Below are 14,666 nucleotides of genomic sequence, written 5' to 3' on the forward strand. Positions count from 1 at the left end.
CCCTTGTATTCCTAATCTCTCTAAGACCTTTATCATAAAGGGATGTTGAATTTTGTCAAATGCTTTTTCAGCATCTAATGAAATGATCATATGGTTTTTTTCTTTCAGTTTATTTATATGATGGATTACATTGATAGATTTTCGTATGTTGAACCAGCCCTGCATCTCTGGGATGAAGCCTACTTGATCATAATGAATAATTTTTCTGATGTGTTCTTGGATTCGGTTTGCCGGTATTTTATTGAGTATTTTTGCGTCGATGTTCATGAGTGAGATTGGCCTGTAGTTCTCTTTCTTGGTTGTGTCTTTGTGTGGTTTTGGTATCAGAGTAACTTCAGCTTCATAAAAGGAATTTGGCAATGACTTCTCTGTTTCAATATTGTGAAATACATTAAGGAGTATAGGTATTAGGTCTTCTTGGAAGTTCTGGTAGAATTCTGCATTGAAGCCATCTGGACCTGGGCTTTTTTTGGTGGGGAGGTTTTTTATAACAACTTCTAATTCTTCGCGACTAACAGGTCTATTTAGATTGTTCACCTGGTCCTGGTTTAACTTTGATATATGGTACTTATCTAAAAAAGTGTCCATTTCTATAACATTTTCCAATTTTGTGGCATACAGATTTTTGTAGTAAGATCTAATGATTCTCTGAATTTCCTCTGAGTCTGTGGTTATGTCTCCCTTTTCGTTTCTGATTTTGTTAATTTGTGTATTCTCTCTCCGCCGTTTGATTAGTTTGGATAGGGGTTTATCAATCTTATTGATTTTCTCCATGAACCAGCTTTTTGTTTCATTGATTCTTTGGATTGTTTTCTGTGTTTCTATTTTGTTGATTTCAGCCCTCAATTTGATTATTTCCAGTCTTCTACTTCTCCTAGGTGAGTCTGCTTCTTTTTTTTTCTAAAGCTTTCAGGTGGGCTATTAAGTCTCCAATGTGTGCTTTCTCCGTTTTCTTTAAGTGGGCACTTAATGCTATGAATTTTCCTCTTAGCACTGCTTTCATAGTGTCCCATAGGTTTGAGTATGTTGAGTCTTCGTTTTCATTGAATTCAAGAAAGACTTTAATTTCTTTCTTTATTTCTTCCTTGATCCAGGTGAGGTTCAGTAGTTGACTGTCCAGTTTCCATGAGTTCATAGGCTTTCTGGGGATAGCATTGTTGTTGAATTCTAACTTTAATCCATGGTGATCTGATAAGACACAGGTGGTTACTGATATTTTTTTGTAACTGTGTAAGTTTGCTTTGTTACCGAGTATGTGGTCTATTTTCGAGAAGGTTCCATGAGCTGCAGAGAAGAAGGTATATTCTTTCCTATTTGGGTGGAGTGTTCTATAGATGTCTGTTAAGTCCATTTGATTCATTACCTCCCTTAATCCTCTTATTTCTCTGTTAGGTTTCTGTTTGATTGACCTGTCCATTGGTGAGAGAGGAGTGTTGAAATCTCCTACTATTAGTGTGTGTGGTTTGATGACTGCCTTGAGTTTTAGTAACGTTTCTTTTACATAAGTGGGTGCTTTTATATTAGGGGCATATATATTCAGGATTGAGATTTCATCCTGGTGAATTGTTCCTGTTATGAGTAAAAAATGTCCATCTCCATCTCTTTTGATTGATTTTAGTTTGAAGTCAACTTTCTTAGAAATTAGTATGGCCACACCTGCTTGTTTCTTAGGTCCGTTTGCTTGATAAACCTTTTCCCAGCCCTTTACTCTGAGTAGATGTCTGTCTTTGTGGTTGAGGTGTGTTTCTTGTAAGCAGCAGAATGTTGGATCCTGTTTTCGTATCCAATCTCTTAGCCTGTGCCTCTTTATAGGTGAGTTGAGTCCATTGATATTAAGTGATATTAATGACCAGTGGTTGTTAACTCCGGTCATTTTTCCTTTCTTTCTTTCTTTCCTTTGGTAGTAGAGTTTGTGTGTTTCCCTTCTTCAAGTTGTGCTGGTGAAGGGTCTTTAGATGTCTGAGTTATTGTGGGCATTGTTGGACTCCTTGGTTTGTGATTTTCCTTCAATTACTTTCTGAAGGGCTGGATTTGTGGCTACGTATTGTTTAAATTTGTTTTTATCCTGGAAAACTTTGTTTTCTCCATTTATAGTGAACGAAAGCTTGGCTGGGTATAGTAGTCTGGGCTTGCATCCATGGTCTCGTAGTTTCTGCAGTATATCTATCCAGGACCTTCTGGCTTTCATGGTTTCCATAGAGAAATCAGGTGTAAGTCTGATAGGTTTACCTTTATAGGTAACTTGACCTTTTTCCTTTGCAGCTCTTAATATTCTTTCTTTATTCTGTATGTTTTGTGTTTTGATTATTATATGACGAGGAGATGTTTTTTTTTGATCCAGTCGATTTGGTGTTCTGTATGCTTCTTGGACCTTCAAAGGAATATCTTTCTTAAGGTTGGGAAAGTTTTCTTCTATAATTTTATTAAATATATTTTCTGGACCATTGAGCTGTACTTCTTCTCCTTCTTCTATCCCTATTATTCTTAGGTTTGGTCTTTTTATTGTGTCCCAGATTTCCTGAATGTTTTGTGATGAGAATTTGTTGGTTATGCTGTTTTCTTTGATGAGAGTGTTTATTTTCTCTATGGTATCTTCAGTGTCTGAGATTCTTTCTTCTATCTCTTGTAATCTGTTGGTGGTACTTGTCTCTGTAGTTCCTGTTCGTTTATTCAAATTTTCCATCTCCATCCTTCCCTCGGTTTGTGTTTTCTTTATTACTTCCACTTCGTTCTTCAAGTCTTGAACCGTTTCCCTTACCTGTTTGATTACTTTTTCTTGTTTCTCTTGGTTTTCTTGGGTATCTTTGAGATATTTATTCATTTCCTCTACCTTTTTGTTTGTAATCTCTAATTGGTTGTGGCAGTTTTTCACCTCCTGTTTAAGGTCCTCTATTATTTTCATAAAATTCACTTTTGAGTCGAATTCTTCTAATTCTTCTGTATTAGGGTTTAGACTTCTCATTTCGGGATTCCTGGATCCTGGTGATGTCACGTTGCCTTTCAAGTTGTTGGGGGAATTCTTGCATTGGCGCCTGCCCATCTTTTCCTTCAAATGGAGCCAGGAGAGGCCTGATGTCTTGGACCAGTCCTTGCTGTGACTAACTCTCTAGGTGTATCTCCTCAGTGTAGGGGCAGGAACCGTTCCCTTCCAGGTGAACTCCCGTCCCGATGAAACTTCTCGGCACCTACACAGGAACTCCTGGATGCCCCAATGAGCCAGGGACTAAGGGAAGTAGGGCGCAGGCAGAGCAGGTCCAGCAGATCACAGCAGAGACTGCAGCCCCAGCAGCAGGGGCCCGCTTTCCCTGGCGGGGACCTTGAGGCCTGCCCTCTGGTCAGGGATTCACTGCTCTGGGTTGGTAGCCTTAGTGAAATGGCAGGAAACTGTTCCACAGCTAAGGACCTTGCAGACAAGGCAGGTTTGGGGGTGGGGGTGGGGGCGGGTGTCGGTCTCAGCTGTTCTAATCTGGCCCTGAAGGTCTGGAGGATTCTTTGAGAGCTGCTAGTCCACAGTTTATGTTGAAATACTGAGGAAGTCGGTTTGAAAATCAGTGAAGGAATGTCACAGCAACAAGATAGATGGGTTTGCCAGCAAGATTGAGAACAAGCAGGCAAAAACCAGTTTCCTTCTTCAGTGCCCTTTATATCTGGGCTGTCACCACTTCTGTTGTGTACCAGATTTAAGGTCTGTCTTCCTACTTCAAATAATCTAGTTCAGAAAACTGCACACAGAAGTGCCTCGAATATTTGGTTTTACTTCATGCTAGATTCATTAAAATTGGCAACCAAGATTAGCCATCACAAGTTCATCCGTTGTCAATTTGACACATGACTTTCATCTATTCATATCATGTTTAATTTCTAAATGAGAACAATAACCATGCCATAATTCCATCAAACATGATATAATTATCCCACCTAAAACTATAGATACATTATATAATTTAGAATAGATGCCGTAGTCCCTTGAGGAATGCTTGATATTTTATTGTCTCGTAACTTAAATACAATAATACAGGTTTATACCAATTAAACACTGGTATTATCTTAATCAATGATACATTGTATGATAAAGATATAAAGGAAAGAGAACTCAAATATAGGCTTTCATATATAAATGTGTAAAACTTGTTCTGAACACACTAGAACAGAAATTGGTACCAAGATTATGTAGTATTGCTCTGAAACCTGACCATGTTGTTTTGGGGAGGATTATGTTGAAATTTGGGACTTTGTGTGTAAAAAGTCATTGAGTGATCAGAGTTTAGTAGACTGTTCCGTGGAAGCTTGAAAGATTAAAATGATGAGAGCAATATAGACAACCGGAGGTCTGCATTTAAAGCTTTAAGAAAGCAAATCGATGTGACATTTTGAATTACAAATCTTTGGTTCTGATCAGTTGGGGCTTAAGAATAACTGTGATTAACAAAAAAAAAAAAAACCCAAAAACCATTTTGCTTTACTGTGACAATTGATGCTAGTTAGCTGGGGCCAAAACCAACCAACCAACCAAACAAGCAAGCAAACAACCCCACCTATAATTAACACGAGATCAGCATTATTGAGGTGAAATCTTCTGGAAAGTGTTTCCTCAAGGTTAATATACAAAGTATTTTCCAGCCAGGCGATGATGGCACACACCTTTAATCCCAGCACTCAGGAGGCAGAGGCAGGCGGATCTCTGTGAGTTCGAGACCAGCCTGGTCTACAGAGCTAGTTCCAGGACAGGCTCCAAAACCACAGAGAAACCCTGTCTCAAAAAACCAAAAAAAAAAAAAAAAAAACCAAAAAACAATGGGTCAGCCTTTATAAAAATTTTTTATTTTATGTGCATTGTTGTTTTGCCATGCGTATCAGGTCCCTGGAACTGGAGTTACAGACAGTTATAAACTGCCATGTAGGTGCTGGGAACTGAACCTAGGTCCTCTAGAAGAGCAGTTGGTGCTCTTAACACCTGAGCTATCTCTTCAGCCCAGAAATCTAATTTTTATACAGAGATTAACTTTTACATAGAATTTTCCAATGCTGGTAATCTTTTCGATTTGACACATACACATGTACATTTGTGAACATTGTTGCACATATATACTGTAGGCTAAATAAAATATATCTGTTGACATTTAACCTGTGAATTGTGGGTTTGTGAGCTCCATTTTGGAGCACTTTTAACTCTTGCTACCAGACTGCCAGAAGTCTCTCCACCATCCTTACTAACATGCCTGCTTTGATTTTCCCAAAGAATACAATGTTGGAGCCAGGCAGTAATGGTACACACCTTTAATCCCAGCACTTGGGAGCAGAGGCAGGTGAATCTCTGAGCCTGGTCTACAGAGAGAGTTCCAGGACAGCCAGTGCTACACAGAGAGACCCTGTCTTGAAAAATGAAAGCTAGAAACCCCTCTCCCCCCCAAAAAAAAAACCAAAGCAAGCAAGCAAAAACAATGCTGGCTGTTTTTATTTATTTTTTGATATCAAGAACTATCAGAGGTTCCTATTTTTCTATAAGAGCTACTTCTTAGCTAAGGTGTCTATCTTCTTAGCCACTTTAGGGTATATGTAGAGAAGCTTGATAACATTATTTCCTCCATACTTCAGTGTTACATAGGTAGCCAATGATATTACAGGGTATGGAGATTTTCTTTCTTTCTTTCTTTTTTTATTTTTTATTCTATTTTTTTAAAATTTATTTATTTATTTATTAAAGATTTCTGCCTCCTCCCCGTCCACCACCTCCCATTTCCCTCCCCCTCCCCCAATCAAGTCCCCCTCCATCGTCAGCCCGAGGAGCAATCAGGGTTCCCTGCCCTGTGGGAGGTCCAAGGACCCCCCACCTCCATCCAGGTCTATTAAGGTAAGCATCCAAACTGCCTAGGCTCCCACCAAGCCAGTACGTGCAGTAGGATCAAAAACCCATTGCCATTGTTCTTGAGTTCTCAGTAGTCCTCATTGTCCGCTATGTTCAGCGAGTCCGGTTTTATCCCATGCTTTTTCAGACCCAGGCCAGCTGGCCTTGGTGAGATCCCGATAGAACATCCCCATTGTCTCAGTGTGTGGGTGCACCCCTCGCGGTCCTGAGTTTCTTGCTCGTGCTCTCTCTCCTTCTGCTCCTGATTTGGACCTTGAGATTTCAGTCCGGTGCTCCAATGTGGGTCTCTGTCTCTGTCTCCTTTCATCGCCTGATGAAGGTTAATATTCAGGAGGATGCCTATATGTTTTTTTTGGGGTTCACCTTCTTATTTAGCTTCTCGAGGATCACGAATTATATGCTCAATGTCCTTTATTTATGGCTAGAAACCAAATATGAGTGAGTACATCCCATGTTCCTCTTTTTGGGTCTGGCTTACCTCACTCAAATCAAAACAACTTTAAGATACCATCTTACACCTGTCAGAATGGCTAAAATAAAAAAACACCAATGATAGCCTTTGCTGGAGAGGTTGTGGAGAAAGGGGTACACTCATCCATTGCTGGTGGGAATGCAAACTTGTGCAACCACTTTGGAAAGCAGTGTGGCGGTTTCTCAGGAAATTCGGGATCAACCTGCCTCTGGACCCAGCAATACCACTCTTGGGAATATACCCAAGAGATGCCTTATCATACAACAAAAGTATATGCTCAACTATGTTCATAGCAGCATTGTTTGTAATAGCCAGAACCTGGAAGCAACCTAGATGCCCTTCAATGGAAGAATGGATGAAGAAAGTATGGAATATATACATATTAGAGTACTGCTCAGCAGTAACAAACAATGACTTCTTGAATCTTTCTTTCTTTCTTTCTTTCTTTCTTTCTTTCTTTCTTTCTTTCTTTCTTTCTTTTCTTTCTCTCTCTCTTTCTTTCTCTCTCCCTTCCTTCCATCCATTTATTCATTCATTCACATTGTTTTTTTCCAGACAGGGTCTCTCTGTGTAACAGTCCTGGCTCTCCTAGAACTAACTCTTGTAGACCAGGCTGGTCTTGAACTCACAGAGATTCACCTGCCTCTGCCTCTTGAGTTGTGGAATTAAAAACGTGCGCCACCACTGCCAGACTGAGGATTTTCTTACAAGTCCACTCTTTTCTGAATGAAAGGATGAAATAAATGAGGACAATTACTCCTAAAGTAGGAAGAAGATTTTTAGTGTAGATATAAGGGAGAAAGCAGAGAGAGGAAAGGGTATACAGGCTGAATGTGCCTGCCAGACTAAAGTCTCGTCAGCTTGAGACGAGAGAGGGAGAAGGAGAGCAAAGGAGGAGCAACCTACCCAAAAGCTAGTAATCAGGCTAGGGAAAGGGAAGACCAGCTCCTGGGAATGGGAGGTTTAGGATAGAGGGTGGGGTGAGAAGTTCTGGGAGGAGCCATAGGTACTGAGGGGATTCTGGGAGAGCTGGGAGGAGCCACAGGTATTGAGACTGCTGTGAGAGCTGGGAGGAGCCACAGCTGACAGACCTGGTCCCAGTTGACTTTGTTATGTTAATAGATGTCTCTTTTAGCCATTTGTCCTGGGTTTCTGAGATGTAAAGCTTTCCACTGTAGCACAGCTGTCTTCTGCATCAATCAAGGCATATTTTGGTTTGTTTGCTGCACGACTAAATGAGATACTACATATATTCCGTTCAACACGCCAAAGCTCTGTACTGCAGAATGTTTGAATATAAACAAGACACAGACCAAACTCATAAGGAAGCTTGTGCGGTCTAGTAAAACAGCATCTAAATATCTGTAGTCTAAAACAAATTGGAAAGTATTGGAAGATCAGAAAAATCAGGACCTGGTTTAGTTTGGGGCTAGGAAATTGGCAAGAGAGAGAACTTCATTTTTTCATTCATTCATTCACTCATACCTCTATGATGAATTTATTAAGCGCCCTTATTTTGGACAGTTATATCACAAGTTTCTAAGAGCAAACTACAAGCTAATTCAGAGCATCCATTACCAGAAGTCTGGAAACTGAGCCTGGTAACACCTGTAAACAAAACAATACTGAGTTTAGAACCTATGATGGGTAAGCAACTGAGAATGTCTTGATAATGGCTCAAGACAGCTCTTTAAAAAAGAATTCTTATTCTCTTAAGACTTTTTGTCTTGAGACTAAATAGCTTTCTGTCCTTCTACTGATGAAGGAAGGTGGGGGTCTTTGATGACCTGCATCAAGGTCAGAGGTTATAAAATTACTCACACGGTCCTTGCATTTACATACCTAATGCCCTTCATTTGCCTTGCCTACATCTCTGACCAGTTAACTCCAGCAAATCAGCTTGCCTGTTTTTCTAATATCGTGGTACATTACAGGTTTCCTTAAGAACTATATGGGAAATTATTTGTCTTCAGAGCCCTCTGACTGACATTTAAATTCCAGCTTTACCATTTCTTTGGGTTGGAGTTTTGGACAAATAATTCTACCTCCCAATGCTTCTGTTTTCTCATCTGAAAATGAGGATAATAATAACAATAATAGCCAACTCACTGTGATGTTATATAATTAAATAAGGTAATATACACTAGTGGGCGTGAACGAATATAATCTCACTATAAAGCAGAGAAGATTCTATTAATTTAGATGGTCTTAAGTCTCCAAAAAACTATGCTCCCTGGAACTATTAAGAAATCAGCTACCAACTGCAAATCCTAAAGACAACCCAAAATCACACTGCTAGTAGACCACAGCTTCTACCAGTTAACCTCAATGTTAGCCCTATGGTAAAGTATCTAGGCAGATTTATTTATTTATTTATTTATTTATTTATTTATTTATTTATTTATTTTGGTTTTTCGAGACAGGGTTTCTCTGTCGTTTTGGAGCCTGTCCTGGAACTAGCTCTTGTAGACAAGGCTGGTCTCGAACTCACAGAGATCCTCCTGCCTCTGCCTCCCAAGTGCTGGGATTAAAGGCGTGCGCCACCACCGCCCGGCCTAGGCAGATATTTTAAGAGATAATAAAGGCAAGTTGTTTATAAAAGGCATCTATGTCTTTGATACCGTCTTTTTGGCATGTTTAAAAATAGATACTAGTCTGGGCAGTGGTGGCACATGACTTCAATCCCAGTTCTCGGGAGGCAGAGGCAGGTGGATCTCTGAGTTCGAGGCTAGCCTGGTCTACAGAGTGAGCTTCAGGGCAGGAGGGAGGGCTACACCGAGACCCTGTCTTGAAAAACAATAACAGTAAAACAAAACCAAAACCAAATAATAATAAAATAAAAATAGACATTACTCAATATAGACAAAAATAAATAATTGAATAAAATAAAAATAGATATTACCCAATATATCTCTGAAAATACTGCTCATAATATTTTTTAAATTTGTTTTTCCTATTTTATGTTCATTGGTGTTTTGCTTCCATGTACATCTGTGTGAGGGTGTCAGAAGCCCTGGAACTGGAGTCACAGACAATTGTGAGCTGCCATGTGGGTACTAGGAATTGAACCTGGGACCTCTGGAAGGGCAGACAGTGCTCTCAACTGCTGAGCCATCTCTCCAGCCCCAATATTTTCAAACATATATTTATTGGTTTCCCACTATACGGCAGCCAATTCATACACACACACACACACACACACACACACACATATATATAAAATAGATATATATTTTAGATATATAATTTTATAAAATACAAGTATATATATTTGGTTTTTCTTTTTTCAGACTTTTCTTTTTTGAGACAGGGTTTCTCCGTGGCTGTTCTGGAAATCATTTTGTAGAACAGGCTGGCCTTGAACTCACAGAGATCCACCTGCTTCTGTTTCTAGAGTGCTGGGATTAAAGGTGTGTACCATTGCTGCGACCTGGCACTCTTTATTTGTTTGTTTGTTTGTTTGTTTGTTTGAGACAGGATTTTCCTGTGTAGCTTTGGCACCTGTCCTTGAACTCCTCTGTAGAGCAGGCTGGTCTGGAACTCACAGAGATCATCCTGCCTCTGCCTCCCAAGTGCTGGGATTAAAGGTGTGCGCTAGCACTGCCAGGTTCCTGGCCATATTTAACAAATGGAGACAAAAGGATGTTCTGAAGAATTGAAAGTGACCCAGGAGGGGAAAATGGTCAAAGTTGGCTCTAAGATTTTCTTTTTTTTTTCGGTCTTGAAACCAGGTGTTAGCATGAACTAAAAAGGACACTAGCAACAAACATTTTTTTTTTTTAGTTTTTCAAGACAGAGTCCTGGCACTAGCTCTGTAGACCAGGTCGGCCTCAAACTCACAAAGATCACCCCCCCCTCCCCGTCTCTGCCTCCTGCGTGCTGGAATTGGCGTCTGTCACCACTGCCTCTCAACAAATATAATTTCTGATGGGTCGCTGTAGAGCTCCAATTTCCGCCCATGGGATAGGTCCTGTGCAATGCTCTCCTGACTTTTGAGTCCTGTTTGTGGAGTGGGGTGGTGGTACTGGTTTTTTTTTTTTTTAAAGTTTTTCGAGACAGGGTTTCTCTGTGGCTTTGGAGCCTGTCCTGGAACTAGCTCTGTAGACCAGGCTGGTCTCAAACTCACAGAGATCCACCTGCCTCTGCCTCCCAAGTGCTGGGATTAAAGGCGTGCGCCACCACCGCCCGGCCTGGAGTGGTGGTACTGGAAGGCCTTTTATGGCTTGGTAAAGGTATCACACAGATTTCTGGGTATCACTACAGCTTCTTTTTCCATTCTAGTCAGAAATTTGGAGTCACATGGATGGAAGGTGATGACAGTATCCCCCACCCCCTCCACCGCCGCCCCTGCACCAGGCATAACTTGGAGAAGCCCCAAAGGCCAGGAGAGCTATTAAGCCCCTTCATTTAGAAAGTGCACAAGAGTGGGCGGTGCCAAGGAGGGCGTAACAGGAACTTTCTGGAGTTCTGGCTGGCTAAGGAAGAGCTTTTACCAGAAGCAAAGTTAAGTGACCCGGCCTGGTGTGGTGGGGCTGAGCCTGGCTTGGCCGGAAGGAGTTTGGGTGGGGTAGAGTGGGCCAGCTTCTGGACAGAGGTGAGGAGGGGAGGCTTCCACTAGGAGCTAACCCCAGCTTCATAAACCCAACAAAAAGGTCTGGGGCATTGTTAAAAAGGCCCCAGGATTCTGTCCGCCCATCTAAGAGGGAGGAAAACCCCAGTTGTGTGATGCAGCTTTAAAGGGGCTGGTGATTGACAGAATGTGTAGCAGTGGATGGGGTGGAGCCGCTGGGTGGGGTCTGGGACAGGCAGCTGGGAGAAACCAAAAGGGAGAAACAAGCAAACCATTGCCCCAGATATCGCTAAGGCTGGGCAAGGGACGCTCCTGCGAATGAGGGGAAAGGAGGGTTTTCCATCTTACCACCACTCACACCACTGGCTAACTCCCTCACACCCTTCTGTCTTGTCTTAAGATCAGTACTACGGAGTGTGCCGGCATCTCCCTAAGTCTCCCTGGGCTTGGCTCGCGGGGCGAGGCGGCGAGGACCCGCGCGCGCTCTGGCCCTGGAAGGGGCTGGCAAGAGAGGATGCCTTCGGAGGCGCAGAACCCCAAAGTAAGTCCCTTTCATTTTGCGCGGCCAGCACCTCGCCTTCGGCTGCCCTCGCACGGTTTCGGCGGGGCGGGGACGTGGCTGCATTTCTTCGGGTGGCTCACTCCCGGAGGAAAGAAGGGTGGGGCAGGGTGGAGTAGGGTGGAGGAGACGGGTGGAGGGTGGTGCTCTCGCGCCCAGAGAGGCCACGCGGCCAGCCCGTGCGCACTGAAGCGTGTTGTGTGTTTACAGCCTGGGTTTCCACTCCTGGTGTTACAGCTTCCCTGCCACCCTTCTAGCATTCTTTCTTTTTGCCACACTCCAGCATCCCTATCAGGTTGCTTGAAACCTCAAGCTGCGAGCTGGGAGGGCTCCATCTTGCCTGGCTTCTTAAAGGGGCAGTGCACAATTTTACCTAAGGGACGTCTCTACTTGGACTGGAAATTCAGTTTCAAGAAGAATATCTGTGTCTTACCTTGTTTTAACACTACCTGTTTATTGGAAGGAATTTATGTGCAGAGAGCGGCACCTCCCTCCCCCAGCTTCCCCTTCAAACTTGGTTGTAATATCCAGTGGAATTTTAGGAGGTGCAGTGTGGGCATTGATGCCAATATGCACATTAGTTAACCACAGAGTCAACTGGCTCTGCAGTTTTAGCTGAAGGGAAACATTTCCATTTCTTAAGAGATAACACTGCAGTTTAGATGACTTGAACAAATTAATTCATTCTACAAATATATATTTAATGCCAACTTTATTGCCTGTGGCTGATTATGCTGCTGGACAATGTGTATAAAATCTCAAGGCCCTGCAAATGCTGTCAGTGACTCCTTTATTAGCTGATTGCTGGCCAAGACCTCGTCCCAGGATATGGAGAGGAATGTTGAATTTGATTCCAACATTTGCCAAGCATCTCTAACATACACATTCCTAGTTCATATGTATTTTCTTCCTATCGATGCTGGGACTCCATATACTCAAACCAAAGGAACTGGGAGCACAGGCTGGGTAACAGGATAGCTAGTCAAAATGGCTTGCAAAGTGGGTGTGTTGGTACATGCCAGTCGTGTCCACACACGGGAGGCAGAGGCAGGTGGATCTCTAGGAGGTCAGGGTCAGTCTGGCCTACATAGTAAGATCCAGGCCCCCAGAGCTACAGAATGAGACACTGTCTTAACAAAAACAAAAAACAAAACAAGCTTTGGAAGAGAACAGGGCAGATCTTGTATTTTCACGTTGGTGTCTTATCCACTACCTTATGTTGGGAAGGAGAGCCTCACTACCTCCCTCCCATTAGCTAAAAAGAGTTGGTATAACAAAAATTCAGTAGAAATGGCTTTTATGGACCAGGGACATCTTTTACATGTGTTTCTCTTTTGTTTCTGCTTAGCAAGGGTGGCAGGATTGAGGATGGAACTTAATGATGTCTCCACACACAGTCCACCAGTTAGCTGTCTCTAGTTTAAATGCACAGAGTCGCTTTCTTCTGTAATACGCTGGGTTTCATTGTGTCTCTACGACCAGTTCTCATCAAGGGAAGGTGTCTGTTCTAGGTTCCCCAGCAGCATTTTAAAGCGAATAACAATCCTCTATCCTGTGTCTCCTCGCCTCTATCCTGTGTCTCGTCTGTAGATCTTCTAAATTTCAAACAGTCATATTCCAAACAGCCCATATTATTGAGTTGGCTGGATTCAGATTAAAAAAAAAAAGACAAAAAAAAAAAAAAAACAGAAAACCCACGACTCAACGTTTTTCCTGTGGCCTCCTGAAAACAAAGGAAAACACCTTCAAAAGAACCACTCCTGGTTGGTTTTGACAGCGGGAGTGTAGTCTTGTCATTGAGTCAAAAGCCACTTGTGCATACCATACCTCCCCTTGAATGGAGGGAGGGGAAGGAACTGTGTGTTGATTCTGCAGCCACTATTCCGCCTTTGGTATTTATGTCATTTATTAGGGGCTGTTGTATTTCTGTTTTAACATTTGCTTGTCCCTTGTTTCACATTTGTTGGATTTTCTTTGTGGGGAATTTCTAATTGTATATTTGGGAACTAGGAAACACTTAGCTGTCATATTGTTGCTGAAATATGCTTAATGCCTTTCTAGGACAATGGAAACTTTATGAACCTACTAAGAAGTACTCAAGGAAAGCAGTAGAAATTTTCTCCAAGGGTTTTAAGTGGCTTTTGTATTATTTGGCGTCGTTCTGCTTCCTTGAATTTTCATCTATGACAAGGAAAAGGGGCTTCATGAGAGATAACTGTAAAAAACCAAATAAAAACAAAAACAAAAGAGAGTATCTCTCTCTTTGTCTCTGTCCACCTTCTGTCTCTTTCTCCCCCTTCCCCTCCCTCTGCCTCTGCTTCACCTCCCTCTGCTTTTGTAATTCCGTAGCACTAGTTCCAACCCTCAAATTGCCTTTTGGAATGCCTAGACTTTCCTATACTAGAAAAGTTTGGACAGCTTTGCTTAAATCCTGTTTTGGTTCTTATTCAGCCCACAAAAGTAAAAGCTGCAAAAGAAAAAAATTTCAACACAAAATTGTATTGTATCATGATAGTCATTTATTCATTTAGTTATTTCATGTATTATTTCAATTTTTAATGAATTCATTCATTAATTCATTTATCCTTGTGGAGATGCTCTTGGAAGACAGCAAAGATTTGTGTTGGGTAAAGATCTAAATTAGAAGGAATAAAGTATGGCATGCTGGGGAGAGCTACTTAATCCAGAATAGTCACGGGAAGCCTCTTTGATACAATACAGAACAGTATATATCCTGTAATCAGGGAGGTAGCTATGAGGATATTTGAGAAGGGTGTTTTATGTGGTGTGTTCCAGGACTAGCAGGAAACCCATTATTGCTAGCCATGATAGCAAATACCTGGTATCCCAACTTTTGAAGCTGAAGGACAGCCTTTGCTAGCTTGAGGTACAAGCAAGGCTGTCTGAGAAAGAAAGGAAGGGAGGAAGAGAGAGGGGGCTAGCATCATTGGAGATAGGACATGAGGTCAGTGAGACAGAGGAAGGCAGATGCTGCAGAATAGGACGTAAAGACTTTGGCTTTTTTCTGAAGGAGTTAGGATGCATTTTCTCTGTTCTTTAATATTGTAATTATCTTTTTTGTTTTAAGTTGAAACAGAATTGTATCACTTCCCTCCTTTTCCTCCCTCTAACCATTCCCACAAATTGATAGCACAGGGTGGTGCTGGTGCAAGCCTTTTATCCCAGGCAGAGACAGGTT

The 14,666-nt window shown here is 41.9% G+C and overlaps 1 protein-coding gene across 1 annotated transcript in view; it reads left to right on the plus strand.

Moving 5' to 3' along the window:
• Positions 1 to 11,207: 11,207 nt before the first annotated feature.
• Klf8 (KLF transcription factor 8) overlaps positions 11,208 to 14,666 on the plus strand; it is a 153,939-nt gene continuing 150,480 nt past the window's right edge. The window contains exon 1 of the mRNA XM_057760150.1: positions 11,208 to 11,449. The gene's annotated coding sequence lies outside the window, so the exon portion shown is untranslated. The remainder of the gene's footprint in view (positions 11,450 to 14,666) is intronic.

The sequence above is a fragment of the Chionomys nivalis genome, chromosome X (assembly GCF_950005125.1).
Source record: "Chionomys nivalis chromosome X, mChiNiv1.1, whole genome shotgun sequence".
NCBI classification, from domain to species: Eukaryota; Metazoa; Chordata; class Mammalia; order Rodentia; family Cricetidae; genus Chionomys; species Chionomys nivalis.